The sequence below is a fragment of the Salvia splendens genome, chromosome 16 (assembly GCF_004379255.2).
Source record: "Salvia splendens isolate huo1 chromosome 16, SspV2, whole genome shotgun sequence".
Lineage (NCBI taxonomy): Eukaryota > Viridiplantae > Streptophyta > Magnoliopsida > Lamiales > Lamiaceae > Salvia > Salvia splendens.
The window spans coordinates 31120465-31146506 of NC_056047.1; the positions used below are offsets into that span (position 1 = coordinate 31120465).

A 26042-nucleotide genomic window follows, 5' to 3' on the forward strand; every position below is an offset into this window, starting at 1 on the left:
TCCCACAGCCTCAAACGTGTCGAAAAGAAGCATTTAAGGTTGAAAAGTACCCAATACGGCTCGAAACGACCTTTTTTTCGCCCCCGGCATTGGCCGCAAGCTTTGCCCTGTGTTGGGGACGAGGTGCTCGGCGAGAGCTTCGCGATGATATGTAGTGGGTCCCGTAACTCCTTCCGGATCAAAAGTTATGGCCGTCTGAAGGGTGGGTGATCAGAACCTGCGTACGGGAACGTACGACATGAAATAATAAAGTGCGGACGGGTTGATGGGTGCGATCATACAAGCACTAATGCACCGGATCCCATCAAAACTCTGAAGTTAAGCGTGCTTGTCCGAGAGTAGTACTAGGATGGGTGACCCCCTAGGAAGTCCTCGTGTTGCACCCCTTTTTGCGAGTACGTCAATTTTTTTTCATCAATTCAGTTGCTCTTACAGAGGTGCGAAAATCGATGACCTGCTAGTGGTTGAAGAGTGGGAAGAAGGAAGGCACGAAGTCCTTTGCACGCTGATAACGAGCGGGTCCCACAGCCTTAAACGTGCCGAAAAGCAGCATTTAAGGTCGAAAAGTGCCCAAAATGGCTCGAAACGACCTTTTTTCCGCCCCCGGCATTAGCGGCAAGATTGCCCGGGTTCAAGGATGGGGGGCTCGGCGAGAGCTTCGCGATGATATGCTGTGGGTCCCGTAACTCCTTCCGGTTCAAAAGTTATGGCCGTCTGAAGGGTGGGAGATCAGAACCTGCGTTCGGGAGCGTACGATAAGAAAAAATAAAGTGCGGATGGGTTGATGGGTACGTTCATACCAGCACTAATGCACCGGATCCCATCAGAACTCCGAAGTTAAACGTGCTTGTCCGAGAGTAGTACTAGGATGGGTAACCCCCTGGGAAGTCCTCGTGTTGCACCCTTTTTTGCGAGTACGTCAATTTTTTTTCATCATTTCAGTTGCTCTTACTGAGGTACGAAAATCGATGACTTGCTAGTGGTTGAAGAGTGCGAATAAGGAAGGCACGAAGTTCTTATCGCGCTGATAACGAGCGGGTCCCACAGCCTTAAACATGGCGAAAATAAGCATTTAAGGTCGAAAAGTGCCCAAAACGGCTCGAAACGACCTGTTTTCCGCCCCCGGCATTGGCAGTGGGCTTCGCCCGAGGCTGCGGACGAGGGGCTCGGTGAGAGCTTCGCGATGATATGATGTGGATCCCGCAACTCCTTCCGGTAGTTATGGCCGTCTGAAGGGTGGGAGATCAGAACCTGCGTACGAGAGCGTACGACGTGAAAGAATAAAGTGCGGACGGGTTGATGCGTGCGATCATTCCAGCACTAATGCACCGGATCCCATCAGAACTCCGAAGTTAAGCGTGCTTGGGCGAGAGTAGTACTAGGATGGGTGACCCCCTGGGAAGTCCTCGTGTCGCACCCCTTTTTGCGAGTACGTCAATTTTTTTTCATCATTTCAGTTGCTCTTACTGAGATGCGAAAATCGATGACCTGCTAGTGCTTGAAGAGTGCGAAGAAAGAAGGCACGAAGTTCTTCGTGCGCTGATAACGAGCGGGTCCCAATGCCTTAAACGTGCCGAAAAGCAGCATTTAAGGATGAAAAGTGCCCAAAACGGCTCGAAATGACCTGTTTTCCGCTCCCGGCATTAGTGGCGGGCTTCGCCCGAGGTTGGGGACGAGGGGCTCGGCGAGAGCTACGCGATGATATGCTGTAGGTCCCGTAACTCCTTCCGGTTCAAAAGTTATGGCCGTCTGAAGGGTGGGAGATCAGAACCTGCGTACGGGAGCGTACGACATAAAAGAATAAAGTGCGGACGGGTTGATGGATGCGATCATACAAGCACTAATGCATGGGATCCCATCAAAACTCTGAAGTTAAGCGTGCTTGTCCGAGAGTAGTACTAGGATGGGTGACCCCCTGGGAAGTCCTCGTGTTGCACCCCTTTTTGCGAGTATGTCAATTTTTTTTCATCATTTCAGTTGCTCTTACTAAGGTGCGAAAATCGCTGACCTGCTAGTGGTTGAAGAGTGCGAAGAAGGAAGGCACGAAGTTCTTCCCGCGCTGATAACGAGCGGGTCCCAAAGACTTAAACGTGCCGAAATGCAGCATTTAAGGTCGAAAAGTACCCGAAACGGCTCGAAATGACATTTTTTCTACCCCCGTCATTAGCGGCGAGCTTTGCCCTGTGTTGGGGACGAGGGGCTCGGCGAGAGCTTCGCGATAATATGCTGTAGGTCCCGTAACTCCTTCCGGTTCAAAAGTTATGGCCGTCTGAAGGGTGGGAGATCAGAACCTGCGTACGGGAGCGTACGACATGAAAGAATAGAGTGCGGAAGGGCTGATGGGTGCGATCATACCAGCACTAATGCACCGGATCCCATTAGAACTCCGAAGTTAAGCGTACTTGGGCGAGAGTAGTACTAGGATGGGTGACCCCCTGGGAAGTCCTCGTGTTGCACCCCTTTTTGCAAGTAAGTCAATTTTTTTTCATCATTTCAGTTGCTCTTACTGAGGTGTGAAAATCGATGACCTGCTAGTGGTTGAAGAGTGCGAAGAAGGTAGGCACGAAGTTCTTCGCGCGCTGATAACGAGTGGGTCCCACAGCCTCAAACGTGTCGAAAAGAAGCATTTAAGGTCGAAAAGTACCCAAAACGGCTCGAAACGACCTTTTTTTCGCCCCCGGCATTGGCCGCAAGCTTTGCCCTGTGTTGGGGACGAGGTGCTCGGCGAGAGCTTCGCGATGATATGTAGTGGGTCCCGTAACTCCTTCCGGATCAAAAGTTATGGCCGTCTGAAGGGTGGGTGATCATAACCTGCGTACGGGAACGTACGACATGAAATAATAAAGTGCGGACGGGTTGATGGGTGCGATCATACAAGCACTAATGCACCGGATCCCATCAAAACTCTGAAGTTAAGCGTGCTTGTCCGAGAGTAGTACTAGGATGGGTGACCCCCTAGGAAGTCCTCGTGTTGCACCCATTTTTGCGAGTACGTCAATTTTTTTTCATCATTTCAGTTGCTCTTACTGAGGTACGAAAATCGATGACCTGCTAGTGGTTGAAGAGTGCGAAGAAGGAAGGCACGAAGTTCTTCCCGCGCTGATAACGAGCGGGTCCCAAAGCCTTAAACGTGCCGAAATGCAGCATTTAAGGTCGAAAAGTACCCGAAACGGCTCGAAATGACCTTTTTTATGCCCTCGGCAATAGCGGCGAGCTTCGACCGGGGCTTGGGATGAGGGGCTCAGCGAGAGCTTCGCGATGATATGTTGTAGGTCCCGTAACTCCTTCCGGTTCAAAAGTTATGGCCGTCTGAAGGGTGGGAGATCAGAACCTGCGTTCGGGAGCGTACGATAAGAAAAAATAAAGTGCGGATGGGTTGATGGGTACGTTCATACCAGCACTAATGCACCGGATCCCATCAGAACTCCGAAGTTAAACGTGCTTGTCCGAGAGTAGTACTAGGATGGGTAACCCCCTGGGAAGTCCTCGTGTTGCACCCTTTTTTGCGAGTACGTCAATTTTTTTTCATCATTTCAGTTGCTCTTACTGAGGTACGAAAATCGATGACCTGCTAGTGGTTGAAGAGTGCGAATAAGGAAGGCACGAAGTTCTTATCGCGCTGATAACGAGCGGGTCCCACAGCCTTAAACGTGGCGAAAATAAGCATTTAAGGTCGAAAAGTGCCCAAAACGGCTCGAAACGACCTGTTTTCCGCCCCCGGCATTGGCAGTGGGCTTCGCCCGAGGCTGCGGACGAGGGGCTCGGTGAGAGCTTCGCGATGATATGCTGTGGGTCCCGCAACTCCTTCCGGTAGTTATGGCCGTCTGAAGGGTGGGAGATCAGAACCTGCGTACGAGAGCGTACGACGTGAAAGAATAAAGTGCGGACGGGTTGATGCGTGCGATCATTCCAGCACTAATGCACCGGATCCCATCAGAACTCCGAAGTTAAGCGTGCTTGGGCGAGAGTAGTACTAGGATGGGTGACCCCCTGGGAAGTCCTCGTGTCGCACCCCTTTTTGCGAGTACGTCAATTTTTTTTTCATCATTTCAGTTGCTCTTACTGAGATGCGAAAATCGATGACCTGCTAGTGCTTGAAGAGTGCGAAGAAAGAAGGCACAAAGTTCTTCGTGCGCTGATAACGAGCGGGTCCCACAGCCTTAAACGTGCCGAAAAGCAGCATTTAAGGATGAAAAGTGCCCAAAACGGCTCGAAATGACCTGTTTTCCGCTCCCGGCATTAGTGGCGGGCTCTGCCCGAGGTTGGGGACGAGGGGCTCGGCGAGAGCTACGCGATGATATGCTGTAGGTCCCGTAACTCCTTCCGGTTCAAAAGTTATGGCCGTCTGAAGGGTGGGAGATCAGAACCTGCGTACGGGAGCGTACGACATAAAAGAATAAAGTGCGGACGGGTTGATGGATGCGATCATACAAGCACTAATGCACCGGATCCCATCAAAACTCTGAAGTTAAGCGTGCTTGTCCGAGAGTAGTACTAGGATGGGTGACCCCCTGGGAAGTCCTCGTGTTGCACCCCTTTTTGCGAGTATGTCAATTTTTTTTCATCATTTCAGTTGCTCTTACTAAGGTGCGAAAATCGCTGACCTGCTAGTGGTTGAAGAGTGCGAAGAAGGAAGGCACGAAGTTCTTTCCGCGCTGATAACGAGCGGGTCCCAAAGCCTTAAACGTGCCGAAATGCAGCATTTAAGGTCGAAAAGTACCCGAAACGGCTCGAAATGACATTTTTTCCACAACCGTCATTAGCGGCGAGCTTTGCCCTGTGTTGGGGACGAGGGGCTCGGCGAGAGCTTCGCGATAATATGCTGTAGGTCCCGTAACTCCTTCCGGTTCAAAAGTTATGGCCGTCTGAAGGGTGGGAGATCAGAACCTGCGTACGGGAGCGTACGACATGAAAGAATAGAGTGCAGAAGGGCTGATGGGTGCGATCATACCAGCACTAATGCACCGGATCCCATTAGAACTCCGAAGTTAAGCGTACTTGGGCGAGAGTAGTACTAGGATGGGTGACCCCCTGGGAAGTCCTCGTGTTGCAACCCTTTTTGCAAGTAAGTCAATTTTTTTTCATCATTTCAGTTGCTCTTACTGAGGTGTGAAAATCGATGACCTGCTAGTGGTTGAAGAGTGCGAAGAAGGTAGGCACGAAGTTCTTCGCGCGCTGATAACGAGTGAGTCCCCCAGCCTCAAACGTGCCGAAAAGCAGCATTTAAGGTCAAAAAATACCCAAAACGGCTCGAAACGACATTTTTTCCACCCCCGTCATTAGCGGCGAGCTTTGCCCTGTGTTGGGGACGAGGGGCTCGGCGAGAGCTTCACGATGATATGTTGTGGGTCCCGTAACTCCTTCCGGATCAAAAGTTATGGCCGTCTGAAGGGTGGGAGATCAGAACCTGCGTACGGGAGCGTACGACATTAAAATAAAGTCCGGATGGGTTGATGGGTGCGATCATACCAGCACTAATGCACCGGATCCCATCAGAACTCCAAAGTTAAGCGTGCTTGTCCGAGAGTCGTACTAGGATGTGTGACCCCCTGGGAAGTCCTCGTGTTGCACCCCTTTTTGCGAGTACGTCATTTTTTTTCATCATTTCAATTGCTCTTACTGAGGTGCGAAAATCGATGACCTGCTAGTGGTTGAAGAGTGCGAAGAAGGAAGGCACGAAGTTCTTCGCGCGCTGATAACGAGCGGGTCCCACAGCCTTAAACTTGCCGAAATGCAGCATTTAAGGTCGAAAAGTGCCCAAATCGGCTCGAAACGAACTTTTTTCCGCCCCCGGCATTAGCGGCGGGCTTTGCTCGGGGTTTGGGAGCCAGAGCTCCGCGATGATATGCTGTGGGTCCCGTAACTCCTTCCGGTTCAAAAGTTATGGCCGTCTGAAGGGTGGGAGATCAGAACCTGCGTTCGGGAGCGTACGACATAAAAGAATAAAGTGCGGACGGGTTGATGGATGCGATCATACAAGGACTAATGCACCGGATCCCATCAAAACTCTGAAGTTAAGCGTGCTTGTCCGAGAGTAGTACTAGGATGGGTGACCCCCTGGGAAGTCCTCGTGTTGCACCCCTTTTTGCGAGTACGTCAATTTTTTTTCATCATTTTAGTTGCTCTTACTGAGGTGCGAAAATCGATGACCTGCTAGTGGTTGAAGAGTGCGAAGAAGGAAGGCACGAAGTTCTTCCCGCGCTGATAACGAGCGGGACCCAAAGCCTTAAACGTGCCAAAATGCAGCAATAGAGGCGAGCTTCGACCGGGGCTTGGGATGAGGGGCTCGACGAGAGCTTCGCGATGATATGCTGTGGGTCCCGTAACACCTTCTGGTTCAAAAGTTATGGCCGTCTGAAGGGTGGGAGATCAGAACCTGCGTACGGGAGCGTACGACATGAAAGAATAGAGTGCGGAAGGGCTGATGGGTGCGATCATACCAGCACTTATGCACCGGATCCCATTAGAACTCCGAAGTTAAGCGTACTTGGGCGAGAGTAGTACTAGGATGGGTGACCCCTTGGGAAGTCCTCGTGTTGCACCCCTTTTTGCAACTAAGTCAATTTTTTTTCATCATTTCAGTTGCTCTTACTGAGGTGTGAAAATCGATGACCTGCTAGTGGTTGAAGAGTGCGAAGAAGGTAGGCAAGAAGTTCTTCGCGCGCAGATAACGAGTGGGTCCCCCAGCCTCAAACGTGCCGAAAAGCAGCATTTAAGGTCAAAAAGTACCCAAAACGGCTCGAAACGACATTTTTTCCAGCCCCGTCATTAGCGGCGAGCTTTGCCCTATGTTGGGGACGAGGGGCTCGGCGAGAGCTTCACGATGATATGTTGTGGGTCCCGTAACTCCTTCCGGATCAAAAGTTATGGCCGTCTGAAGGGTGGGAGATCAGAACCTGCGTACGGGAGCGTACGACATGAAAGAATAGAGTGCGGAAGGGCTGATGGGTGCGATCATACCAGCACTAATGCACCGGATCCCATTAGAACTCCGAAGTTAAGCGTACTTGGGCGAGAGTAGTACTAGGATGGGTGACCCCCTGGGAAGTCCTCGTGTTGCAACCCTTTTTGCAAGTAAGTCAATTTTTTTCATCATTTCAGTTGCTCTTACTGAGGTGTGAAAATCGATGACCTGCTAGTGGTTGAAGAGTGCGAAGAAGGTAGGCACGAAGTTCTTCGCGCGCTGATAACGAGTGAGTCCCCCAGCCTCAAACGTGCCGAAAAGCAGCATTTAAGGTCAAAAAATACCCAAAACGGCTCGAAACGACATTTTTTCCACCCCCGTCATTAGCGGCGAGCTTTTCCCTGTGTTGGGGACGAGGGGCTCGGCGAGAGCTTCACGATGATATGTTGTGGGTCCCGTAACTCCTTCCGGATCAAAAGTTATGGCCGTCTGAAGGGTGGGAGATCAGAACCTGCGTACGGGAGCGTACGACATTAAAATAAAGTCCGGATGGGTTGATGGGTGCGATCATACCAGCACTAATGCACCGGATCCCATCAGAACTCCAAAGTTAAGCGTGCTTGTCCGAGAGTCGTACTAGGATGTGTGACCCCCTGGGAAGTCCTCGTGTTGCACCCCTTTTTGCGAGTACGTCATTTTTTTTCATCATTTCAATTGCTCTTACTGAGGTGCGAAAATCGATGACCTGCTAGTGGTTGAAGAGTGCGAAGAAGGAAGGCACGAAGTTCTTCGCGCGCTGATAACGAGCGGGTCCCACAGCCTTAAACTTGCCGAAATGCAGCATTTAAGGTCGAAAAGTGCCCAAATCGGCTCGAAACGAACTTTTTTCCGCCCCCGGCATTAGCGGCGGGCTTTGCTCGGGGTTTGGGAGCCAGAGCTCCGCGATGATATGCTGTGGGTCCCGTAACTCCTTCCGGTTCAAAAGTTATGGCCGTCTGAAGGGTGGGAGATCAGAACCTGCGTACGGGAGCGTACGACATGAAAGAATAGAGTGCGGAAGGGCTGATGGGTGCGATCATACCAGCACTTATGCACCGGATCCCATTAGAACTCCGAAGTTAAGCGTACTTGGGCGAGAGTAGTACTAGGATGGGTGACCCCTTGGGAAGTCCTCGTGTTGCACCCCTTTTTGCAACTAAGTCAATTTTTTTTCATCATTTCAGTTGCTCTTACTGAGGTGTGAAAATCGATGACCTGCTAGTGGTTGAAGAGTGCGAAGAAGGTAGGCAAGAAGTTCTTCGCGCGCAGATAACGAGTGGGTCCCCCAGCCTCAAACGTGCCGAAAAGCAGCATTTAAGGTCAAAAAGTACCCAAAACGGCTCAAAACGACATTTTTTCCAGCCCCGTCATTAGCGGCGAGCTTTGCCCTATGATGGGGACGAGGGGCTCGGCGAGAGCTTCACGATGATATGTTGTGGGTCCCGTAACTCCTTCCGGATCAAAAGTTATGGCCGTCTGAAGGGTGGGAGATCAGAACCTGCGTACGGGAGCGTACGACATTAAAAAATAAAGTGCGGATGGGTTGATGGGTGCGATCATACCAGCACTAATGCACCGGATCCCATCAGAACTCCAAAGTTAAGCGTGCTTGTCCAAGAGTAGTACTAGGATGTGTGACCCCCTGGGAAGTCCTCATGTTGCACCCCTTTTTGCGAGTACGTCATTTTTTTTCATCATTTCAATTGCTCTTACTGAGGTGCGAAAATCGATGACCTGCTAGTGGTTGAAGAGTGCGAAGAAGGAAGGCACGAAGTTCTTCGCGCGCTGATAACGAGCGGGTCCCACAGCCTTAAACTTGCCGAAATGCAGCATTTAAGGTCGAAAAGTGCCCAAATCGGCTCAAAACGAACTTTTTTCCGCCCCCGGCATTAGCGGCGGGCTTTCCTCGGGGTTTGGGACGAGGGCTCGGCGAGAGCTCCGCGATGATATGTTGTGGGTCCCGTAACTCCTTCCGGTTCAAAAGTTATGGCCGTCTGAAGGGTGGGAGATCAGAACCTGCGTTCGGGAGCGTACGATAAGAAAAAATAAAGTGCGGATGGGTTAATGGGTGCGTTCATACTAGCACTAATGCACCGGATCCCATCAGAACTCCGAAGTTAAGCGTGCTTGGGCGAGAATAATATGAGGATGGGTGGCCCACTGGGAAGTCCTCGTGTTGCACCCCTTTTTGAGAGTACGTCAATTTTTTTTCATCATTTCAGTTGCTCTTACTGAGGTACGAAAATCGATGACCTGCTAGTGGTTGAAGAGTGCGAAGAAGGAAGGCACGAAGTTCTTCGCGCGCTGATAACGAGCGGGTCCCACAGCCTTAAACGTGCCGAAAAGCAGCATTTAAGGTCGAAAAGTGCCCAAATCAGCTCGAAACGAACTCTTTTCCGCCCCCAGCATTAGCGGCGGGCTTTGCTCGAGGTTTCGGATGAGGGGCTCGGCGAGAGCTCCGCGATGATATGCTGTGGGTCCCGTAACTCATTCCGGTTCAAAAGTTATGGTCGTCTGAAGGGTGGGAGATCAGAACCTGCGTTCGAGAGCGTACGATAAGAAAAAACAAAGTGCGGATGGGTTAATGGGTGTGTTTATACCAGCACTAGTGCACCGGATCCCATCAGAACTCCGAAGTTAAGCGTGCTTGGGCGAGAATAATACTAGGATGGGTGGCCCACTGGGAAATCTTCGTGTTGCACCCCTTTTTGCGAGTACGTCAATTTTTTTTCATCATTTCAGTTGCTCTTACCTAGGTGCGAAAATCGATGACCTGCTAGTGGTTGAAGAGTGCGAAGAAGGAAGGCACGAAGTTCTTCGCGCGCTGATAACGAGCGGGTCCCACAGCCTTAAACTTGCCGAAATGCAGCATTTAAGGTCGAAAAGTGCCCAAATCGGCTCGAAACGAACTTTTTTCCGCCCCCGGCATTAGCGGCGGGCTTTCCTCGGGGTTTGGGACGAGGGCTCGGCGAGGGCTCCGCGATGATATGTTGTGGGTCCCGTAACTCCTTCCAGTTCAAAAGTTATGGCCGTCTGAAGGGTGGGAGATCAGAACCTGCGTTCGGGAGCGTACGATAAGAAAAAATAAAGTGCGGATGGGTTAATGGGTGCGTTCATACCAGCACTAATGCACCGGATCCCATCAGAACTCCGAAGTTAAGCGTGCTTGGGCGAGAATAATACGAGGATGGGTGGCCCACTGGGAAGTCCTCGTGTTGCACCCCTTTTTGCGAGTACGTCAATTTTTTTTCATCATTTCAGTTGCTCTTACTGAGGTACGAAAATCGATGACCTGCTAGTGGTTGAAGAGTGCGAAGAAGGAAGGCACGAAGTTCTTCGCGCGCTGATAACGAGCGGGTCCCACAGCCTTAAACGTGCCGAAAAGCAGCATTTAAGGTCGAAAAGTGCCCAAATCAGCTCGAAACGAACTCTTTTCCGCCCCCAGCATTAGCGGCGGGCTTTGCTCGAGGTTTGGGATGAGGGGCTCGGCGAGAGCTCCGCGATGATATGCTGTGGGTCCCGTAACTCATTCCGGTTCAAAAGTTATGGTCGTCTGAAGGGTGGGAGATCAGAACCTGCGTTCGGGAGCGTACGATAAGAAAAAACCAAGTGCGGATGGGTTAATGGGTGTGTTTATACCAGCACTAGTGCACCGGATCCCATCAGAACTCCGAAGTTAAGCGTGCTTGGGCGAGAATAATACTAGGATGGGTGGCCCACTGGGAAATCTTCGTGTTGCACCCCTTTTTGCGAGTACGTCAATTTTTTTTCATCATTTCAGTTGCTCTTACATAGGTGCGAAAATCGATGACCTGCTAGTGGTTGAAGAGTGCGAAGAAGGAAGGCACGAAGTACTTCGCGCGCTGGTAACGAGCGGGTCCCACAGCCTTAAACGTGCCAAAAAGCAGCATTTAAGGTCGAAAAGTGCCCAAATCAGCTCGAAATGAACTTTTTTCTGCCCCCGGCATTAGCGGCGGGCTTTGCTCGCGACTTGGGACGAGGGGCTCGGCGCGAGCTCCGCGATGATATGCTGTGGGTCCCGTAACTCCTTCCGGTTCAAAAGTTATGGCCGTCTGAAGGGTGGGAGATCAGAACCTGCGTTCGGGAGCGTACGATAAGAAAAAATAAAGTGCGGATGGGTTAATGGGTGCGTTCATACCAGCACTAATGCACCGGATCCCATCAGAACTCTGAAGTTAAGCGTGCTTGGGCGAGAATAATACGAGGATGGGTGGCCCACTGGGAAGTCCTCGTGTTGCACCCCTTTTTGCGAGTACGTTAATTTTTTTTCAACATTTCAGTTGCTCTTACTGAGGTACGAAAATCGATGACCTGCTAGTGGTTGAAGAGTGCGAAGAAGGAAGGCACGAAGTTCTTCGCGCGCTGATAACGAGCGGGTCCCACAGCCTTAAACGTGCCGAAAAGCAGCATTTAAGGTCGAAAAGTGCCCAAATTAGCACGAAACGAACTCTTTTCCGCCCCCAGCATTAGCGGCGGGCTTTGCTCGAGGTTTGGGATGAGGGGCTCGACGAGAGCTCCGCGATGATATGCTGTGGGTCCCGTAACTCATTCCGGTTCAAAAGTTATGGTCGTCTGAAGGGTGGGAGATCAGAACCTGCGTTCGGGAGCGTACGATAAGAAAAAACAAAGTGCGGATGGGTTAATGGGTGTGTTTATACCAGCACTAGTGCACCGGATCCCATCAGAACTCCGAAGTTAAGCGTGCTTGGGCGAGAATAATACTAGGATGGGTGGCCCACTGGGAAATCTTCGTGTTGCACCCCTTTTTGCGAGTACGTCAATTTTTTTTCATCATTTCAGTTGCTCTTACCTAGGTGCGAAAATCGATGACCTGCTAGTGGTTGAAGAGTGCGAAGAAGGAAGGCACGAAGTACTTCGCGCGCTGGTAACGAGCGGGTCCCACAGCCTTAAACGTGCCGAAAAGCAGCATTTAAGGTCGAAAAGTGCCCAAATCAGCTCGAAATGAACTTTTTTCTGCCCCCGGCATTAGCGGCGGGCTTTGCTCGCGACTTGGGACGAGGGGCTCGGCGAGAGCTCCGCGATGATATGCTGTGGGTCCTGTAACTCCTTCCGGTTCAAAAGTTATGGCCGTCTGAAGGGTGGGAGATCAGGACCTGCGTTCGGGAGCGTACGATAAGAAAAAACAAAGTGCGGATGGGTTAATGGGTGCGTTCATACCAGCACTAGTGCACCGGATCCCATCAGAACTCCGAAGTTAAGCGTGCTTGGGCGAGAATAATATTAGGATGGGTGGCCCACTGGGAAGTCCTCGTGTTGCACCCCTTTTTGCGAGTACGTCATTTTTTTTCATCATTTTCAGTTGCTCTTACTGAGGTGCAAAAATCGATGACCTGCTAGTGGTTGAAGAGTGCGAATAAGGAAGGCACGTAGTTCTTTGCGCGCTGATAACGAGCGGGTCCTACAGCCTTAAACGTGCCGAAAAGCAGCATTTAAGGTCGAAAAGTGCCCAAAATGGCTCGAAATGACCTTTTTTCCGCCCCCGGCATTAGCGGCGGGCTTTGCTCGGTATTTCGGACGAGGGGCTCGGCGAGAGCTCCGCGATGATATGTTGTGGGTCCCGTAACTCCTTCCGGTTCAAAAGTTATGGCCGTCTGAAGGGTGGGAGATCAGAACCTGCGTTCAGGAGCGTTCGATAAGAAAAATTAAAGTGCGGATGGGTTAATGGGTGCGTTCATACCAGCACTAATGCACCGGATCCCATCTACTCCGAAGTTAAGCGTGGTTGGGCGAGAATAATACTAGGATGGGTGGCCCACTGGGAAGTCCTCGTGTTGCACCCCTTTTTGCGAGTACGTCAATTTTTTTTCATCATTTCGGTTGCTCTTACTGAGGTGCGAAAATCGATGACCTGCTAGTGGTTGAAGAGTGCGAAGAAGGAAGGCAAGAAGTTCTTCAGGCGCTGATAACGAGCGGGTCCCACAGCTTTAAACGTGCCGAAAAGCAGCATTTAAGGTCGAAAAGTGCCCAAATCGGCTCGAAACGAACTTTTTTCCGCCCCCGGCATTAGCGGCAGGCTTCGCTCGAGGGTTGGGATAAGGGGCTCGGCGAGAGCTCCGCGATGATATGTTGTGGGTCCCGTAACTCCTTCCGGATCAAAAGTTATGGCCGTCTGAAGGGTGGGAGATCAGAACCTGCGTACGGGAGCGTACGGTATGAAAGAATAAAGTGCGGATGATTTGATGGGTGCGATCATACCAGCACTAATGCACCGGATCCCATCAGAACTCCGAAGTTAAGCGTGCTTGGGCGAGAATAATACGAGGATGGGTGGCCCACTGGGAAGTCCTCGTGTTGCACCCCTTTTTGCGAGTACGTCAATTTTTTTTCAGCATTTCAGTTGCTCTTACTTAGGTACGAAAATCGATGACCTGCTAGTGGTTGAAGAGTGCGAAGAAGGAAGGCAAGAAGTTCTTCAGGCGCTGATAACGAGCGGGTCCCACAGCTTTAAACGTGCCGAAAAGCAGCATTTAAGGTCGAAAAGTGCCCAAATCGGCTCGAAACGAACTTTTTTCCGCCCCCGGCATTAGCGGCGGGCTTCGCTCGAGGGTTGGGATAAGGGGCTCGGCGAGAGCTCCGCGATGATATGCTGTGGGTCCCGTAACTCCTTCCGGTTCAAAAGTTATGGCCGTCTGAAGGGTGGGAGATCAGAACCTGCGTTCGGGAGCGTACGATAAGAAAAAATAAAGTGCGGATGGGTTAATGGGTGCGTTCATACCAGCACTAATGCACCGGATCCCATCAGAACTCCGAAGTTAAGCGTGCTTGGGCGAGAATAATACGAGGATGGGTGGCCCACTGGGAAGTCCTCGTGTTGCACCCCTTTTTGCGAGTACGTCAATTTTTTTTCAGCATTTCAGTTGCTCTTACTTAGGTACGAAAATCGATGACCTGCTAGTGGTTGAAGAGTGCGAAGAAGGAAGGCACGAAGTTCTTCGCGCGCTGATAACGAGCGGGTCCCACAGCCTTAAACGTGCCGAAAAGCAGCATTTAAGGTCGAAAAGTGCCCAAATCAGCTCGAAACGAACTTTTTTCCGCCCCCAGCATTAGCGGCGGGCTTTGCTCGAGATTTGGGATGAGGGGCTCGGCGAGAGCTCCGCGATGATATGCTGTGGGTCCCGTAACTCATTCCGGTTCAAAAGTTATGGTCGTCTGAAGGGTGGGAGATTAAAACCTGCGTTCGGGAGCGTACGATAAGAAAAAACAAAGTGCGGATGGGTTAATGGGTGTGTTCATACCAGCACTAGTGCACCGGATCCCATCAGAACTCCGAAGTTAAGCGTGCTTGGGCTAGAATAATACTAGGATGGGTGGCCCACTGGGAATCTTCGTGTTGCACCCCTTTTTGCGAGTACGTCATTTTTTTTCATCATTTTCAGTTGCTCTTACTGAGGTGCAAAAATCGATGACCTGCTAGTGGTTGAAGAGTGCGAATAAGGAAGGCACGTAGTTCTTTGCGCGCTGATAACGAGCGGGTCCTACAGCCTTAAACGTGCCGAAAAGCAGCATTTAAGGTCGAAAAGTGCCCAAATCGGCTCGATACGAACTTTTTTCCGCCCCCGGCATTAGCGGCAGGCTTCGCTCGAGGGTTGGGATAAGGGGCTCGGCGAGAGCTCCGCGATGATATGTTGTGGGTCCCGTAACTCCTTCCGGTTCAAAAGTTATGGCCGTCTGAAGGGTGGGAGATCAGGACCTGCGTTCGGGAGCGTACGATAAGAAAAAACAAAGTGCGGATGGGTTAATGGGTGCGTTCATACCAGCACTAGTGCACCGGATCCCATCAGAACTCCGAAGTTAAGCGTGCTTGGGCGAGAATAATACTAGGATGGGTGGCCCACTGGGAAGTCCTCGTGTTGCACCCCTTTTTGCGAGTACGTCAATTTTTTTTCATCATTTCAGTTGTTCTTACTGAGGTGTGAATATCGATGACCTGCTAGTGGTTGAAGAGTGTGAAGAAGGAAGGCACGAAGTTCTTCGCGCGCTGATAACGAGTGGGTCCCATAGCCTCAAACGTGCCGAAAAGCAGCATTTAAGGTCGAAAAGTGCCCAAAAGGGCTCGAAACGACCTTTTTTCCGCCCCCGGCATCAGCGGCGGGCGAACGCTTCGCCCGCGGCTGGGGACGAGGGGCTCGGCGAGAGCTTCGCGATGATATGTTGTGGGTCCCGTAACTCCTTCCGGTTCAAAAGTTATGGCCGTCTGAAGGGTGGGAGATCAGAACCTGCGTACGGGAGCGTACGACATGAAAGAATAAAGTGCGAAAGGGTTGATGGGTGCGATCATACCAGCACTAATGCACCGGATCCCATCAGAACTCCGAAGTCAAGCGTGCTTGGGCGAGAGTAGTACTAGGATGGGTGACCCCCTGGGAAGTCCTCGTGTTGCACCCCTTTTTGCGAGTACGTCAATTTTTTTTCATCATTTCAGTTGCTCTTATTGAGGTGCGAAAATCGATGACCTGCTAGTGGTTGAAGAGTGCGAAGAAGGAAGGCACGAAGTACTTGGCGCGCTGTAACGAGCGGGTCCCACAGCCTTAAACGTGCCGAAAAGCAGCATTTAAGGTCGAAAAGTGCCCAAAATGGCTCGAAACGACCTTTTTTCCGCCCCCGGCATCAGCGGCGGGCTTTGCCCGGGGCTGGGGATGAGGGGCTCGGCGAGAGCTTCGCGATGATATGATGTGGGTCCCGTAACTCCTTCCGGTTCAAAAGTTATGGCCGTCTGAAGGGTGGGAGATCAGAACCTGCGTACGGGAGCGTACGGTATGAAAGAATAAAGTGCGGATGATTTGATGGGTGCGATCATACCAGCACTAATGCACCGGATCCCATCAGAACTCCGAAGTTAAGCGTGCTTGGGCGAGAGTAGTACTAGGATGGGTGACCCCCTGGGAAGTCCTCGTGTTGCACCCCTTTTTGCGAGTACGTCAATTTTTTTTCATCATTTCAGTTGCTCTTATTGAGGTGCGAAAATCGATGACCTGCTAGTGGTTGAAGAGTGCGAAGAAGGAAGGCACGAAGTACTTGGCGCGCTGTAACGAGCGGGTCCCACAGCCTTAAACGTGCCGAAAAGCAGCATTTATGGTCGAAAAGTGCCCAAAACGGCTCGAAACGACCTTTTTTCTGCCTCCGGCATCAGCGGCGGGCTTAGCCCGGGGCTGGGGACGAGAGGCTCGGCGAGAGCTTCACGATGATATGATGTGGGTCCCGTAACTCCTTCCGGTTCAAAAGTTATGGCCGTCTGAAGGGTGGGAGATCAGAACCTGCGTACGGGAGCGTACGGTATGAAAGAATAAAGTGCGGATGATTTGATGGGTGCGATCATACCAGCACTAATGCACCGGATCCCATCAGAACTCCGAAGTTAAGCGTGCTTGGACGAGAGTAGTACTAGGATGGGTGACCCCCTGGGAAGTCCTCGTGTTGCACCACTTTTTGCGAGTACGTCAATTTTTTTTCATCATTTCAGTTGCTCTTACTGAGGTGCGAAAATCGATGACCTGCTAATGGTTGAAGAGTGCGAAGAAGGAAGGCACGAAGTTCTTCGCGCGCTGATAACGATTGGGTCCCACAACGTTAAACGTGCTGAAAAGCAGCATTTAAGGTCGAAAAGTGCCCAAAATGGCTCGAAACGACCTTTTTTCTGCCCCCAGCATTAGTGGCGGGCTTCGCTCGGAGTTTGGGACGAGGGGCTCGGCGAGAGCTCCGCGATGATATGCTGTGGGTCCCGTAACTCCTTCCGGTTCAAAAGTTATGGCCGTCTGAAGGGTGGGAGATCAGAACCTGCGTTCGGGAGCGTACGATAAGAAAAAATAAAGTGTGGATGGGTTAATGGGTGCGTTCATACCAGCACTAATGCACCGGATCCCATCAGAACTCCGAAGTTAAGCGTGCTTGGGCGAGAATAATACGAGGATGGGTGGCCCACTGGGAAGTCCTCGTGTTGCACCCCTTTTTGCGAGTACGTCAATTTTTTTTCAGCATTTCAGTTGCTCTTACTTAGGTACGAAAATCGATGACCTGCTAGTGGTTGAAGAGTGCGAAGAAGGAAGGAACGAAGTTCTTCGCGCGCTGATAACGAGCGGGTCCCACAGCCTTAAACTTGCCGAAAAGCAGCATTTAAGGTCGAAAAGTGCCCAAATCAGCTCGAAACGAACTTTTTTCCGCCCCCAGCATTAGCGGCGGGCTTTGCTCGAGATTTGGGATGAGGGGCTCGGCGAGAGCTCCGCGATGATATGCTGTGGGTCCCGTAACTCATTCCGGTTCAAAAGTTATGGTCGTCTGAAGGGTGGGAGATCAAAACCTGCGTTCGGGAGCGTACGATAAGAAAAAACAAAGTGCGGATGGGTTAATGGGTGTGTTCATACCAGCACTAGTGCACCGGATCCCATCAGAACTCCGAAGTTAAGCGTGCTTGGGCTAGAATAATACTAGGATGGGTGGCCCACTGGGAAGTCCTCGTGTTGCACCCCTTTTTGCGAGTACGTCAATTTTTTTTTCATCATTTCAGTTGTTCTTACTGAGGTGCGAAAATCGATGACCTGCTAGTGGTTGAACAGTGCGAAGAAGGAAGGCACGAAGTACTTCGCGCGCTGGTAACGAAAGGGTCCCACAGCCTTAAACGTGCCGAAAAGCAGCATTTAAGGTCGAAAAGTGCCCAAATCAGCTCGAAATGAACTTTTTTCTGCCCCAGGCATTAGCGGCGGGCTTTGCTCGCAACTTGGGACGAGGGGCTCGGCGAGAGCTACGCGATGATATGCTGTGGGTCCTGTAACTCCTTCCGGTTCAAAAGTTATGGCCGTCTGAAGGGTGGGAGATCAGAACCTGCGTTCGGGAGCGTACGATAAGAAAAAATAAAGTGCGGATGGGTTAATGGGTGCGTTCATACCAGCAGTAATGCACCGGATCCCATCAGAACTCCGAAGTTAAGCGTGCTTGGGCGAGAATAATACTGGGATGGGTTGCCCACTGGTAAGTCCTCGTGTTGCACCCCTTTTTGCGAGTACGTCAATTTTTTTTCATCATTTCAGTTGTTCTTACTGAGGTGTGAAAATCGATGACCTGCTAGTGGTTGAAGAGTGCGAAGAAGGAAGGCATGAAGTTCTTCGCGCGCTGATAACGAGAGGGTCCCACAGTCTCAAACGTTCCGAAACTCAGCATTTAAGGTCGAAAAGTACCCAAAACGGCTAGAAACGACCTTTTTCCGCCCCCGGCATTAGCGGCGAGCTTTGCCCTATCTTGGGGAGGAGATACTCGGCGAGAGCTTCGCGATGATATGTTGTGGGTCCCGTAACTCCTTCCGGATCAAAAGTTATGGCCGTCTGAAAGGTGGGAGATCAGAACCTGCGTACGGGAGCGTACGACATTAAAAAATAAAGTGCGGACGGGTTGATGGATGCGATCATACAAGCACTAATGCACCGGATCCCATCAAAACTCTGAAGTTAAGCGTGCTTGTCCGAGAGTAGTACTAGGATGGGTGACCCCCTGGGAAGTCCTCGTGTTGTACCCCTTTTTGCGAGTACGTCAATTTTTTTTCATCATTTCAGTTGCTCTTACTGAGGTGCGAAAATCGATGACCTGCTATTGGTTGAAGAGTGCGAAGAAGGAAGGCACGAAGTTCTTCCCGCGCTGATAACGAGCGGGTCCCAAAGCCATAAACGTGCCGAAATGCAGCATTTAAGGTCGAAAAGTGCCCAAATCGGCTCGAAACGAACTTTTTTCCGTCCCAGCATTAGCGGCGGGCTTTGCTCAAGGTTGGGATGAGGGGCCTCGGCGAGAGCTCCGCCGAAAGCTGTGGCGTTTGTAACTCCTTGGGCTCGGCGAGAGCTTCGCGATGATATGCTGTGGGTCCCGTACTCCTTCCGTTCAAAAGTTATGGCCGTCTGAAGGGTGGGAGATCAGAACCTGCGTACGGGAGCGTACGATATGAAAATAAAGTGCGGATGGTTTGATGGGTGCGATCATACCAGCACTAATGCACGGATCCCATCAGAACTCCGAAGTTAAGCGTGCTTGGGCGAGAGTATACTAGGATGGTTGACCCCACGGGGAAGTCCCTCGTGTTTGCACCCTTTTGCGAGTACGTCAATTTTTTTTTCATCATTTCAGTTGCCCTTACTGAGGTGCGAAAATCGATGACCTGCTAGTGGTTAACAGTGTGAAGTAGGAAGGCACGAAGTTCTTCGCCGCGCTGATAACGAGTGGGTCCCACAGCGTTAAACGTGCCGAAAAGCAGCATTTAAGGTCGAAAAGTGCCAAAACGGCTCGAAACGACACTTTTTTCCGCCCCCTGCCTTTTCCGCGGCAGCGGGCTTTTGCCCGGGGCTGGGTAAGGGGGGCTCGGCGAGAGCTTCGCGATGATATGCTGTGGGTCCCGTAACTCCTTCCGGTTCAAAAGTTATGGCCGTCTGAAGGGTGGGATATCAGAACCTGCGTACGGGAGCGTACGATATGAAAGAATAAAGTGCGGATGGTTTGATGGGTGCGATCATACCAGCACTAATGCACCGGATCCCATCAGAACTCCGAAGTTAAGCGTGCTTGGGCGAGAGTAGTACTAGGATGGGTGACCCCCTGGGAAGTCCTCGTGTTGCACCCCTTTTGCGAGTACGTCAATTTTTTTTTCATCATTTCAGTTGCTCTTACTGAGGTGCGAAAATCGATGACCTGCTAGTGGTTGAACAGTGCGAAGAAGGAAGGCACGAAGTTCTTCGCGCGCTGATGACGAGTGGGTCCCACAGCGTTAAACGTGCCGAAAAGCAGCATTTAAGGTCGAAAAGTGCCCAAAACGGCTCGAAACGACCTTTTTTCCGCCCCCGGCTATAGCGGCGGGCTTCGCCCGTGGCTGGGGACGAGGGGCTCGGCGAGAGCTTCGCGATGATATGCTGTGGGTCCCGTAACTCCATCCGGATCAAAAGTTATGGCCGTCTGAAGGGTGGGAGATCAGAACCTGCGTACGGGAGCGTACGATATGAAAGAATAAAGTGCGGATGGTTTGATGGGTGCGATCATACCAGCACTAATGCACCGGATCCCATCAGAACTCCGAAGTTAAGCGTGCTTGGGCGAGAGTAGTACTAGGATGGGTGACCCCCTGGGAAGTCCTCGTGTTGCACCCCTTTTTGCGAGTACGTCAATTTTTTTTTCATCATTTCAGTTGCTCTTACTGAGGTGCGAAAATCGATGACCTGCTAGTGGTTGAACAGTGCGAAGAAGGAAGGCACGAAGTTCTTCGCGCGCTGATGACGAGTGGGTCCCACAGCGTTAAACGTGCCGAAAAGCAGCATTTAAGGTCGAAAAGTGCCCAAAACGGCTCGAAACGACCTTTTTTCCGCCCCCGGCATTAGCGGCGGGCTTCGCCCGGGGCTGGGGAAGGGGGCTCGGCGAGAGCTTCGCGATGATATGCTGTGGGTCCCGTAACTCCTTCCGGATCAAAAGTTATGGCCGTCTGAAGGGTGGGAGATCAGAACCTGCGTACGGGAGCGTACGATATGAAAGAATAAAGTGCGGATGGTTTGATGGGTGCGATCATACCAGCACTAATGCACCGGATCCCATCAGAACTCCGAAGTTAAGCGTGCTTGGGCGAGAGTAGTACTAGGATGGGTGACCCCCTGGGAAGTCCTCGTGTTGCACCCCTTTTTGCGAGTACGTCAATTTTTTTTTTCATCATTTCAGTTGCTCTTACTGAGGTGCGAAAATCGATGACCTGCTAGTGGTTGAACAGTGCGAAGAAGGAAGGCACGAAGTTCTTCGCGCGCTGATGACGAGTGGGTCCCACAGCGTTAAACGTGCCGAAAAGCAGCATTTAAGGTCGAAAAGTGCCCAAAACGGCTCGAAACGACCTTTTTTCCGCCCCCGGCTATAGCGGCGGGCTTCGCCCGGGCTGGGGACGAGGGGCTCGGCGAGAGCTTCGCGATGATATGCTGTGGGTCCCGTAACTCCTTCCGGATCAAAAGTTATGGCCGTCTGAAGGGTGGGAGATCAGAACCTGCGTACGGGAGCGTACGATATGAAAGAATAAAGTGCGGATGGTTTGATGGGTGCGATCATACCAGCACTAATGCACCGGATCCCATCAGAACTCCGAAGTTAAGCGTGCTTGGGCGAGAGTAGTACTAGGATGGGTGGACCCCCTGGGAAGTCCTCGTGTTGACAACACCCTTTTGCGAGTACGTCAATTTTTTTTCATCATTTCAGTTGCTCTTACTGAGGTGCGAAAATCGATGACCTGCTAGTGGTTGAACAGTGCGAAGAAGGAAGGCACGAAGTTCTTCGCGCGCTGATGACGAGTGGGTCCCACAGCGTTAAACGTGCCGAGAAAAGCCAAGCATTTAAGGTCGAAAAGTGCCCAACAAACGGCTCGAAACGACCTTTTTTTTCCGCCCCCGGCATTAGCGGCGGGCTTTTGCCCGGGGCTGGGGAAGGGGGGCTCGGCGAGAGCTCGCGATGATGTGCTGTGGGTCCCGTAACTCCTTCCGGTTCAAAAGTTTATGGTCGTCTGAAGGGTGGGAGATCAGAACCTGCGTACGGGAGCGTACGATATGAAAGAATAAAGTGCGGATGGTTTGATGGGTGCGATCATACCAGCACTAATGCACCGGATCCCATCAGAACTCCGAAGTAAGCGTGCTGGGCGAGAGTAGTACTAGGATGGGTGACCCCCTGGGAAGTCCTCGTGTTGCACCCCTTTTTGCGAGTACGTCAATTTTTTTTTCATCATTTCAGTTGTTCTTACTGAGGTGCGAAAATCGATGACCTGCTAGTGGTTAAACAGTGCGAAGAAGGAAGGCACGAAGTTCTTCGCGCGCTGATGACGAGTGGGTCCCACAGCGTTGAACGTGCCGAAAAGCAGCATTAAAGGTCGAAAAGTGCCCAAAACAGCTCGAAACGACCTTTTTTCCGCCCCCGGCTATAGCGGCGGGCTTTGCCCGGGCTGGGGAAGGGGGGGCTCGGCGAGTGCTTCGCGATGATATGCTGTGGGTCCCGTAACTCCTTCCGTTCAAAGTTATGGCCGGCTGAAGGGTGGGAGATCAGAACCTGAGTACGGGAGCGTACGTCTGAAGAAAATTGCGGATGGTTTGATGGTGCGATCATACCAGCACTAATGCACCGGATCCCTTCAGAACATCCGAAGTTAGCGTTGCTTGGGCGAAAGTAGTACTAGGATGGGTGACCCCCTGGGAAGTCTCGTGTTTCACCCCCTTTTGCGAGTACGTCAAATTTTTTTCATCATTTCAGTTGCCCTTACATACAAATGAGGTGCGAAAATCGATGACCTTCTAGTGTTGAAGAGTGCGAAGTAGGAAGGCAGTCGGAAGGCCCACGTTCTTCTCGCAGCTGATAACGAGCTGGCCCACCAGCGTTTTTTTTAAAACATGCCGAAAACAGCAGCCATATTAAGGTCGAAAAAAGTGCCCAAAACGGCTCGGAAACGACCTTTTTTCTGTCCCCCGGGTATTAGCGGCGGGCTTTTGACCCGGGGCTGGGGATGGGGTGGGCTTCGGCGAGAGCTTCGCGATGATATGCTGTGGGTCCCGTAACTCCTTCCGGTTTCAAAGTTATGGCCGTCTGAAGGGTTGGAGATCAGAACCTGCGTACGGGAGCGTACGATATGAAAGAATAAATTGCGGATGGTTTGATGGGTGCGATCATTACCAGCACTAATGCACCGGATCCCATCAGAACTCCGAAGTTAAGCGTGCTTGGGCGAGGAGGTAGTACTAGGATGGGTTGACCCCCTGGGAAGTCCTCGTGTTTCACCCCTTTTGCGAGTCCGTCAATTTTTTTTTATCATTTCAGTGCTCTACTGAGGTGCGAAAATCGATGACCTTCTAGTGGTGAACGAGTGCGAAGAAGGAAGGCACGAAGTTCTTCGCGCGCTGATGACGAGTGGGTCCCACAGCGTTAAACGTGCCGAAAAGCAGCATTTAAGGTCGAAAAGTGCCCAAAACAGCTCGAAACGACCTTTTTTCCGCCCCCGGCTATAGCGGCGGGCTTCGCCCGGGGCTGGGGAAGGGGGGGGGGCTCGGCGAGAGCTTCGCGATGATATGCTGTGGGTCCCGTAACTCCTTCCGGTTCAAAGTTATGGCCGTCTGAAGGGTGGGAGATCAGAACCTGCGTACGGGAAGCGTACGATATGAAAGAATAAAGTGCGGATGGTTTTGATGGGCTGCGATCATACCAGCACTAATGCACCGGATCCCATCAGAACTCCGAAGTTAAGCGTTGCTTGGGCGAGAGTAGTAATAGGATGGGTGACCCCTCCTGGGAAGTCCTCGTGTTGCACACCCTTTTTTGCGAGTACGTCAATTTTTTTTCATCATTTCAGTTGCCCTTACTGAGGTGCGAAAATCGATGACCTTCTAGTGGTTGAAGAGTGCGAAGTAGGAAGGCACGAAGTTCTTCGCGCACAGATAACGAGTGGGTCCCACAGCGTTAAACATGCCGAAAAGAAGCATTTAAGGTCGAAAAGTGCCCAAAACGGCTCGAAACGACCTTTTTTCCGCCCCCGGCATTAGCGGCGCGCTTTGCCCGGGGCTGGGAAGGGGGGCTCGGCGAGAGCTTCGCGATGATATGCTGTGGGTCCCGTAACTCCTTCCGGTTCAAAAGTTATGGCCGTCTGAAGGGTGGGAGATCAGAACCTGCGTACGGGAGCGTACGATATGAAAGAATAAAGTGCGGATGGTTTGATGGGTGCGATCATACCAGCACTAATGCACCGGATCCCATCAGAACTCCGAAGTTAAGCGTGCTTGGGCGAGAGTAGTACTAGGATGGGTGACCCCCTGGGAAGTCCTCGTGTTGCACCCCTTTTTGCGAGTACGTCAATTTTTTTTTCATCATTTCAGTTGCTCTTACTGAGGTGCGAAAATCGATGACCTGCTAGTGGTTGAACAGTGCGAAGAAGGAAGGCACGAAGTTCTTCGCGCGCTGATGACGAGTGGGTCCCACAGCGTTAAACGTGCCGAAAAGCAGCATTTAAGGTCGAAAAGTGCCCAAAACGGCTCGAAACGACCTTTTTTCCGCCCCCGGCATTAGCGGCGGGCTTTTGCCCGGGGCTGGGGAAGGGGGGCTCGGCGAGAGCTTCGCGATGATGTGCTGTGGGTCCCGTAACTCCTTCCGGTTCAAAAGTTATGGCCGTCTGAAGGGTGGGAGATCAGAACCTGCGTACGGGAGCGTACGATATGAAAGAATAAAGTGCGGATGGTTTGATGGGTGCGATCATACCAGCACTAATGCACCGGATCCCATCAGAACTCCGAAGTTAAGCGTGCTTGGGCGAGAGTAGTACTAGGATGGGTGACCCCCTGGGAAGTCCTCGTGTTGCACCCCTTTTTGCGAGTACGTCAATTTTTTTTTCATCATTTCAGTTGCTCTTACTGAGGTGCGAAAATCGATGACCTGCTAGTGGTTGAACAGTGCGAAGAAGGAAGGCACGAAGTTCTTCTCGCGCTGATGACGAGTGGGTCCCACAGCGTTAAACGTGCCGAAAAGCAGCATATAAGGTCGAAAAGTGCCCAAAACGGCTCGAAACGACCTTTTTTCCGCCCCCGGCATTAGCGGCGGGCTTTTGCCCGGGGCTGGGGAAGGGGGGCTCGGCGAGAGCTTCGCGATGATATGCTGTGGGTCCCGTAACTCCTTCCGGTTCAAAAGTTATGGCCGTCTGAAGGGTGGGAGATCAGAACCTGAGTACGGGAGCGTACGATATGAAAGAATAAATTGCGGATGGTTTGATGGGTGCGATCATACCAGCACTAATGCACCGGATCCCATCAGAACTCCGAAGTTAAGCGTGCTTGGGCGAAAGTAGTACTAGGATGGGTGACCCCCTGGGAAGTCCTCGTGTTTCACCCCTTTTTTGCGAGTACGTCAATATTTTTTCATCATTTCAGTTGCCCTTACTGAGGTGCGAAAATCGATGACCTTCTAGTGGTTGAAGAGTGCGAAGTAGGAAGGCACGAAGTTCTTCTCGCGCTGATAACGAGTGGGTCCCACAGCGTTAAACATGCCGAAAAGCAGCATATAAGGTCGAAAAGTGCCCAAAACGGCTCGAAACGACCTTTTTTCCGCCCCCGGCATTAGCGGCGGGCTTTTGCCCGGGGCTGGGGAAGGGGGGCTCGGCGAGAGCTTCGCGATGATATGCTGTGGGTCCCGTAACTCCTTCCGGTTCAAAAGTTATGGCCGTCTGAAGGGTGGGAGATCAGAACCTGCGTACGGGAGCGTACGATATGAAAGAATAAATTGCGGATGGTTTGATGGGTGCGATCATACCAGCACTAATGCACCGGATCCCATCAGAACTCCGAAGTTAAGCGTGCTTGGGCGAGAGTAGTACTAGGATGGGTGACCCCCTGGGAAGTCCTCGTGTTTCACCCCTTTTTGCGAGTACGTCAATTTTTTTTCATCATTTCAGTTGCTCTTACTGAGGTGCGAAAATCGATGACCTTCTAGTGGTTGAAGAGTGCGAAGTAGGAAGGCACGAAGTTCTTCGCGCGCTGATAACGAGTGGGTCCCACAGCGTTAAACATGCCGAAAAGCAGCATATAAGGTCGAAAAGTGCCCAAAACGGCTCGAAACGACCTTTTTTCCGCCCCCGGCATTAGCGGCGGGCTTTTGCCCGGGGCTGGGGAAGGGGGGCTCGGCGAGAGCTTCGCGATGATATGCTGTGGGTCCCGTAACTCCTTCCGGTTCAAAGTTATGGCCGTCTGAAGGGTGGGAGATCAGAACCTGCGTACGGGAGCGTACGATATGAAAGAATAAAGTGCGGATGGTTTGATGGGTGCGATCATACCAGCACTAATGCACCGGATCCCATCAGAACTCCGAAGTTAAGCGTGCTTGGGCGAGAGTAGTACTAGGATGGGTGACCCCCTGGGAAGTCCTCGTGTTTGCACCCCTTTTTGCGAGTACGTCAATTTTTTTTCATCATTTCAGTTGCTCTTACTGAGGTGCGAAAATCGATGACCTGCTAGTGGTTGAAGAGTGCGAAGTAAGGAAGGCACGAAGTTCTTCGCGCGCTGATAACGAGTGGGTCCCACAGCGTTAAACGTGCCGAAAAGCA

General features: G+C 51.6%; 44 non-coding genes and 6 pseudogenes across 44 annotated transcripts; all 50 read left to right on the top strand.

Annotated features, from left to right (window-relative positions):
- The first annotated feature begins 267 nt into the window (after positions 1 to 267).
- LOC121773003 lies at positions 268 to 386 on the top strand. The gene has a single exon (XR_006044611.1). It is a non-coding gene; the product is annotated as a 5S ribosomal RNA (ribosomal RNA).
- A 400-nt stretch (positions 387 to 786) lies between these two features.
- On the top strand, positions 787 to 905 carry LOC121772976. Its single transcript, XR_006044585.1, has one exon. It is a non-coding gene; the product is annotated as a 5S ribosomal RNA (ribosomal RNA).
- A 396-nt stretch (positions 906 to 1301) lies between these two features.
- Positions 1302 to 1420, top strand: LOC121772861. The gene has a single exon (XR_006044473.1). It is a non-coding gene; the product is annotated as a 5S ribosomal RNA (ribosomal RNA).
- A 401-nt stretch (positions 1421 to 1821) lies between these two features.
- Positions 1822 to 1940, top strand: LOC121773040 (annotated as a pseudogene).
- Positions 1941 to 2341: 401 nt separating this feature from the next.
- Positions 2342 to 2460, top strand: LOC121772860. The gene has a single exon (XR_006044472.1). It is a non-coding gene; the product is annotated as a 5S ribosomal RNA (ribosomal RNA).
- A 401-nt stretch (positions 2461 to 2861) lies between these two features.
- LOC121773014 lies at positions 2862 to 2980 on the top strand. The gene has a single exon (XR_006044621.1). It is a non-coding gene; the product is annotated as a 5S ribosomal RNA (ribosomal RNA).
- A 401-nt stretch (positions 2981 to 3381) lies between these two features.
- Positions 3382 to 3500, top strand: LOC121772977. Its single transcript, XR_006044586.1, has one exon. It is a non-coding gene; the product is annotated as a 5S ribosomal RNA (ribosomal RNA).
- Positions 3501 to 3896: 396 nt separating this feature from the next.
- LOC121772862 lies at positions 3897 to 4015 on the top strand. Its single transcript, XR_006044474.1, has one exon. It is a non-coding gene; the product is annotated as a 5S ribosomal RNA (ribosomal RNA).
- Positions 4016 to 4417: 402 nt separating this feature from the next.
- Positions 4418 to 4536, top strand: LOC121773008. The gene has a single exon (XR_006044615.1). It is a non-coding gene; the product is annotated as a 5S ribosomal RNA (ribosomal RNA).
- A 401-nt stretch (positions 4537 to 4937) lies between these two features.
- Positions 4938 to 5056, top strand: LOC121772899. Its single transcript, XR_006044510.1, has one exon. It is a non-coding gene; the product is annotated as a 5S ribosomal RNA (ribosomal RNA).
- Positions 5057 to 5455: 399 nt separating this feature from the next.
- Positions 5456 to 5574, top strand: LOC121772979. The gene has a single exon (XR_006044588.1). It is a non-coding gene; the product is annotated as a 5S ribosomal RNA (ribosomal RNA).
- Positions 5575 to 5963: 389 nt separating this feature from the next.
- Positions 5964 to 6082, top strand: LOC121773028 (annotated as a pseudogene).
- A 344-nt stretch (positions 6083 to 6426) lies between these two features.
- On the top strand, positions 6427 to 6545 carry LOC121772893. Its single transcript, XR_006044505.1, has one exon. It is a non-coding gene; the product is annotated as a 5S ribosomal RNA (ribosomal RNA).
- A 401-nt stretch (positions 6546 to 6946) lies between these two features.
- LOC121772900 lies at positions 6947 to 7065 on the top strand. The gene has a single exon (XR_006044511.1). It is a non-coding gene; the product is annotated as a 5S ribosomal RNA (ribosomal RNA).
- Positions 7066 to 7463: 398 nt separating this feature from the next.
- LOC121772980 lies at positions 7464 to 7582 on the top strand. Its single transcript, XR_006044589.1, has one exon. It is a non-coding gene; the product is annotated as a 5S ribosomal RNA (ribosomal RNA).
- Positions 7583 to 7971: 389 nt separating this feature from the next.
- Positions 7972 to 8090, top strand: LOC121772894. The gene has a single exon (XR_006044506.1). It is a non-coding gene; the product is annotated as a 5S ribosomal RNA (ribosomal RNA).
- A 401-nt stretch (positions 8091 to 8491) lies between these two features.
- Positions 8492 to 8610, top strand: LOC121773016. Its single transcript, XR_006044623.1, has one exon. It is a non-coding gene; the product is annotated as a 5S ribosomal RNA (ribosomal RNA).
- A 399-nt stretch (positions 8611 to 9009) lies between these two features.
- On the top strand, positions 9010 to 9128 carry LOC121772981. The gene has a single exon (XR_006044590.1). It is a non-coding gene; the product is annotated as a 5S ribosomal RNA (ribosomal RNA).
- Positions 9129 to 9529: 401 nt separating this feature from the next.
- LOC121772965 lies at positions 9530 to 9648 on the top strand. The gene has a single exon (XR_006044575.1). It is a non-coding gene; the product is annotated as a 5S ribosomal RNA (ribosomal RNA).
- Positions 9649 to 10048: 400 nt separating this feature from the next.
- LOC121772937 lies at positions 10049 to 10167 on the top strand. The gene has a single exon (XR_006044547.1). It is a non-coding gene; the product is annotated as a 5S ribosomal RNA (ribosomal RNA).
- Positions 10168 to 10568: 401 nt separating this feature from the next.
- LOC121772966 lies at positions 10569 to 10687 on the top strand. Its single transcript, XR_006044576.1, has one exon. It is a non-coding gene; the product is annotated as a 5S ribosomal RNA (ribosomal RNA).
- Positions 10688 to 11088: 401 nt separating this feature from the next.
- On the top strand, positions 11089 to 11207 carry LOC121772955. Its single transcript, XR_006044565.1, has one exon. It is a non-coding gene; the product is annotated as a 5S ribosomal RNA (ribosomal RNA).
- A 401-nt stretch (positions 11208 to 11608) lies between these two features.
- On the top strand, positions 11609 to 11727 carry LOC121772967. Its single transcript, XR_006044577.1, has one exon. It is a non-coding gene; the product is annotated as a 5S ribosomal RNA (ribosomal RNA).
- A 401-nt stretch (positions 11728 to 12128) lies between these two features.
- LOC121772948 lies at positions 12129 to 12247 on the top strand. Its single transcript, XR_006044558.1, has one exon. It is a non-coding gene; the product is annotated as a 5S ribosomal RNA (ribosomal RNA).
- A 401-nt stretch (positions 12248 to 12648) lies between these two features.
- LOC121773039 lies at positions 12649 to 12765 on the top strand (annotated as a pseudogene).
- A 401-nt stretch (positions 12766 to 13166) lies between these two features.
- LOC121772925 lies at positions 13167 to 13285 on the top strand. The gene has a single exon (XR_006044536.1). It is a non-coding gene; the product is annotated as a 5S ribosomal RNA (ribosomal RNA).
- Positions 13286 to 13686: 401 nt separating this feature from the next.
- On the top strand, positions 13687 to 13805 carry LOC121772939. The gene has a single exon (XR_006044549.1). It is a non-coding gene; the product is annotated as a 5S ribosomal RNA (ribosomal RNA).
- A 401-nt stretch (positions 13806 to 14206) lies between these two features.
- On the top strand, positions 14207 to 14324 carry LOC121772997. The gene has a single exon (XR_006044605.1). It is a non-coding gene; the product is annotated as a 5S ribosomal RNA (ribosomal RNA).
- Positions 14325 to 14725: 401 nt separating this feature from the next.
- Positions 14726 to 14844, top strand: LOC121772929. Its single transcript, XR_006044540.1, has one exon. It is a non-coding gene; the product is annotated as a 5S ribosomal RNA (ribosomal RNA).
- A 407-nt stretch (positions 14845 to 15251) lies between these two features.
- Positions 15252 to 15370, top strand: LOC121772842. Its single transcript, XR_006044455.1, has one exon. It is a non-coding gene; the product is annotated as a 5S ribosomal RNA (ribosomal RNA).
- Positions 15371 to 15770: 400 nt separating this feature from the next.
- Positions 15771 to 15889, top strand: LOC121773151. Its single transcript, XR_006044722.1, has one exon. It is a non-coding gene; the product is annotated as a 5S ribosomal RNA (ribosomal RNA).
- Positions 15890 to 16289: 400 nt separating this feature from the next.
- On the top strand, positions 16290 to 16408 carry LOC121772872. The gene has a single exon (XR_006044484.1). It is a non-coding gene; the product is annotated as a 5S ribosomal RNA (ribosomal RNA).
- A 401-nt stretch (positions 16409 to 16809) lies between these two features.
- On the top strand, positions 16810 to 16928 carry LOC121772940. Its single transcript, XR_006044550.1, has one exon. It is a non-coding gene; the product is annotated as a 5S ribosomal RNA (ribosomal RNA).
- Positions 16929 to 17329: 401 nt separating this feature from the next.
- On the top strand, positions 17330 to 17448 carry LOC121772958. The gene has a single exon (XR_006044568.1). It is a non-coding gene; the product is annotated as a 5S ribosomal RNA (ribosomal RNA).
- A 402-nt stretch (positions 17449 to 17850) lies between these two features.
- LOC121772998 lies at positions 17851 to 17969 on the top strand. Its single transcript, XR_006044606.1, has one exon. It is a non-coding gene; the product is annotated as a 5S ribosomal RNA (ribosomal RNA).
- Positions 17970 to 18369: 400 nt separating this feature from the next.
- Positions 18370 to 18488, top strand: LOC121773025 (annotated as a pseudogene).
- A 443-nt stretch (positions 18489 to 18931) lies between these two features.
- Positions 18932 to 19051, top strand: LOC121773041 (annotated as a pseudogene).
- Positions 19052 to 19458: 407 nt separating this feature from the next.
- On the top strand, positions 19459 to 19577 carry LOC121772790. Its single transcript, XR_006044404.1, has one exon. It is a non-coding gene; the product is annotated as a 5S ribosomal RNA (ribosomal RNA).
- Positions 19578 to 19978: 401 nt separating this feature from the next.
- LOC121772801 lies at positions 19979 to 20097 on the top strand. The gene has a single exon (XR_006044415.1). It is a non-coding gene; the product is annotated as a 5S ribosomal RNA (ribosomal RNA).
- Positions 20098 to 20498: 401 nt separating this feature from the next.
- Positions 20499 to 20617, top strand: LOC121772812. Its single transcript, XR_006044426.1, has one exon. It is a non-coding gene; the product is annotated as a 5S ribosomal RNA (ribosomal RNA).
- Positions 20618 to 21019: 402 nt separating this feature from the next.
- LOC121772968 lies at positions 21020 to 21140 on the top strand. Its single transcript, XR_006044578.1, has one exon. It is a non-coding gene; the product is annotated as a 5S ribosomal RNA (ribosomal RNA).
- Positions 21141 to 21551: 411 nt separating this feature from the next.
- On the top strand, positions 21552 to 21668 carry LOC121772935. Its single transcript, XR_006044545.1, has one exon. It is a non-coding gene; the product is annotated as a 5S ribosomal RNA (ribosomal RNA).
- A 395-nt stretch (positions 21669 to 22063) lies between these two features.
- On the top strand, positions 22064 to 22182 carry LOC121773055 (annotated as a pseudogene).
- Positions 22183 to 22621: 439 nt separating this feature from the next.
- On the top strand, positions 22622 to 22744 carry LOC121773017. The gene has a single exon (XR_006044624.1). It is a non-coding gene; the product is annotated as a 5S ribosomal RNA (ribosomal RNA).
- A 404-nt stretch (positions 22745 to 23148) lies between these two features.
- LOC121773009 lies at positions 23149 to 23270 on the top strand. Its single transcript, XR_006044616.1, has one exon. It is a non-coding gene; the product is annotated as a 5S ribosomal RNA (ribosomal RNA).
- A 402-nt stretch (positions 23271 to 23672) lies between these two features.
- LOC121772823 lies at positions 23673 to 23791 on the top strand. Its single transcript, XR_006044437.1, has one exon. It is a non-coding gene; the product is annotated as a 5S ribosomal RNA (ribosomal RNA).
- Positions 23792 to 24194: 403 nt separating this feature from the next.
- On the top strand, positions 24195 to 24313 carry LOC121772834. Its single transcript, XR_006044448.1, has one exon. It is a non-coding gene; the product is annotated as a 5S ribosomal RNA (ribosomal RNA).
- Positions 24314 to 24716: 403 nt separating this feature from the next.
- Positions 24717 to 24835, top strand: LOC121772907. The gene has a single exon (XR_006044518.1). It is a non-coding gene; the product is annotated as a 5S ribosomal RNA (ribosomal RNA).
- A 403-nt stretch (positions 24836 to 25238) lies between these two features.
- On the top strand, positions 25239 to 25357 carry LOC121772864. The gene has a single exon (XR_006044476.1). It is a non-coding gene; the product is annotated as a 5S ribosomal RNA (ribosomal RNA).
- Positions 25358 to 25758: 401 nt separating this feature from the next.
- On the top strand, positions 25759 to 25878 carry LOC121772844. Its single transcript, XR_006044457.1, has one exon. It is a non-coding gene; the product is annotated as a 5S ribosomal RNA (ribosomal RNA).
- Positions 25879 to 26042: the final 164 nt, after the last annotated feature.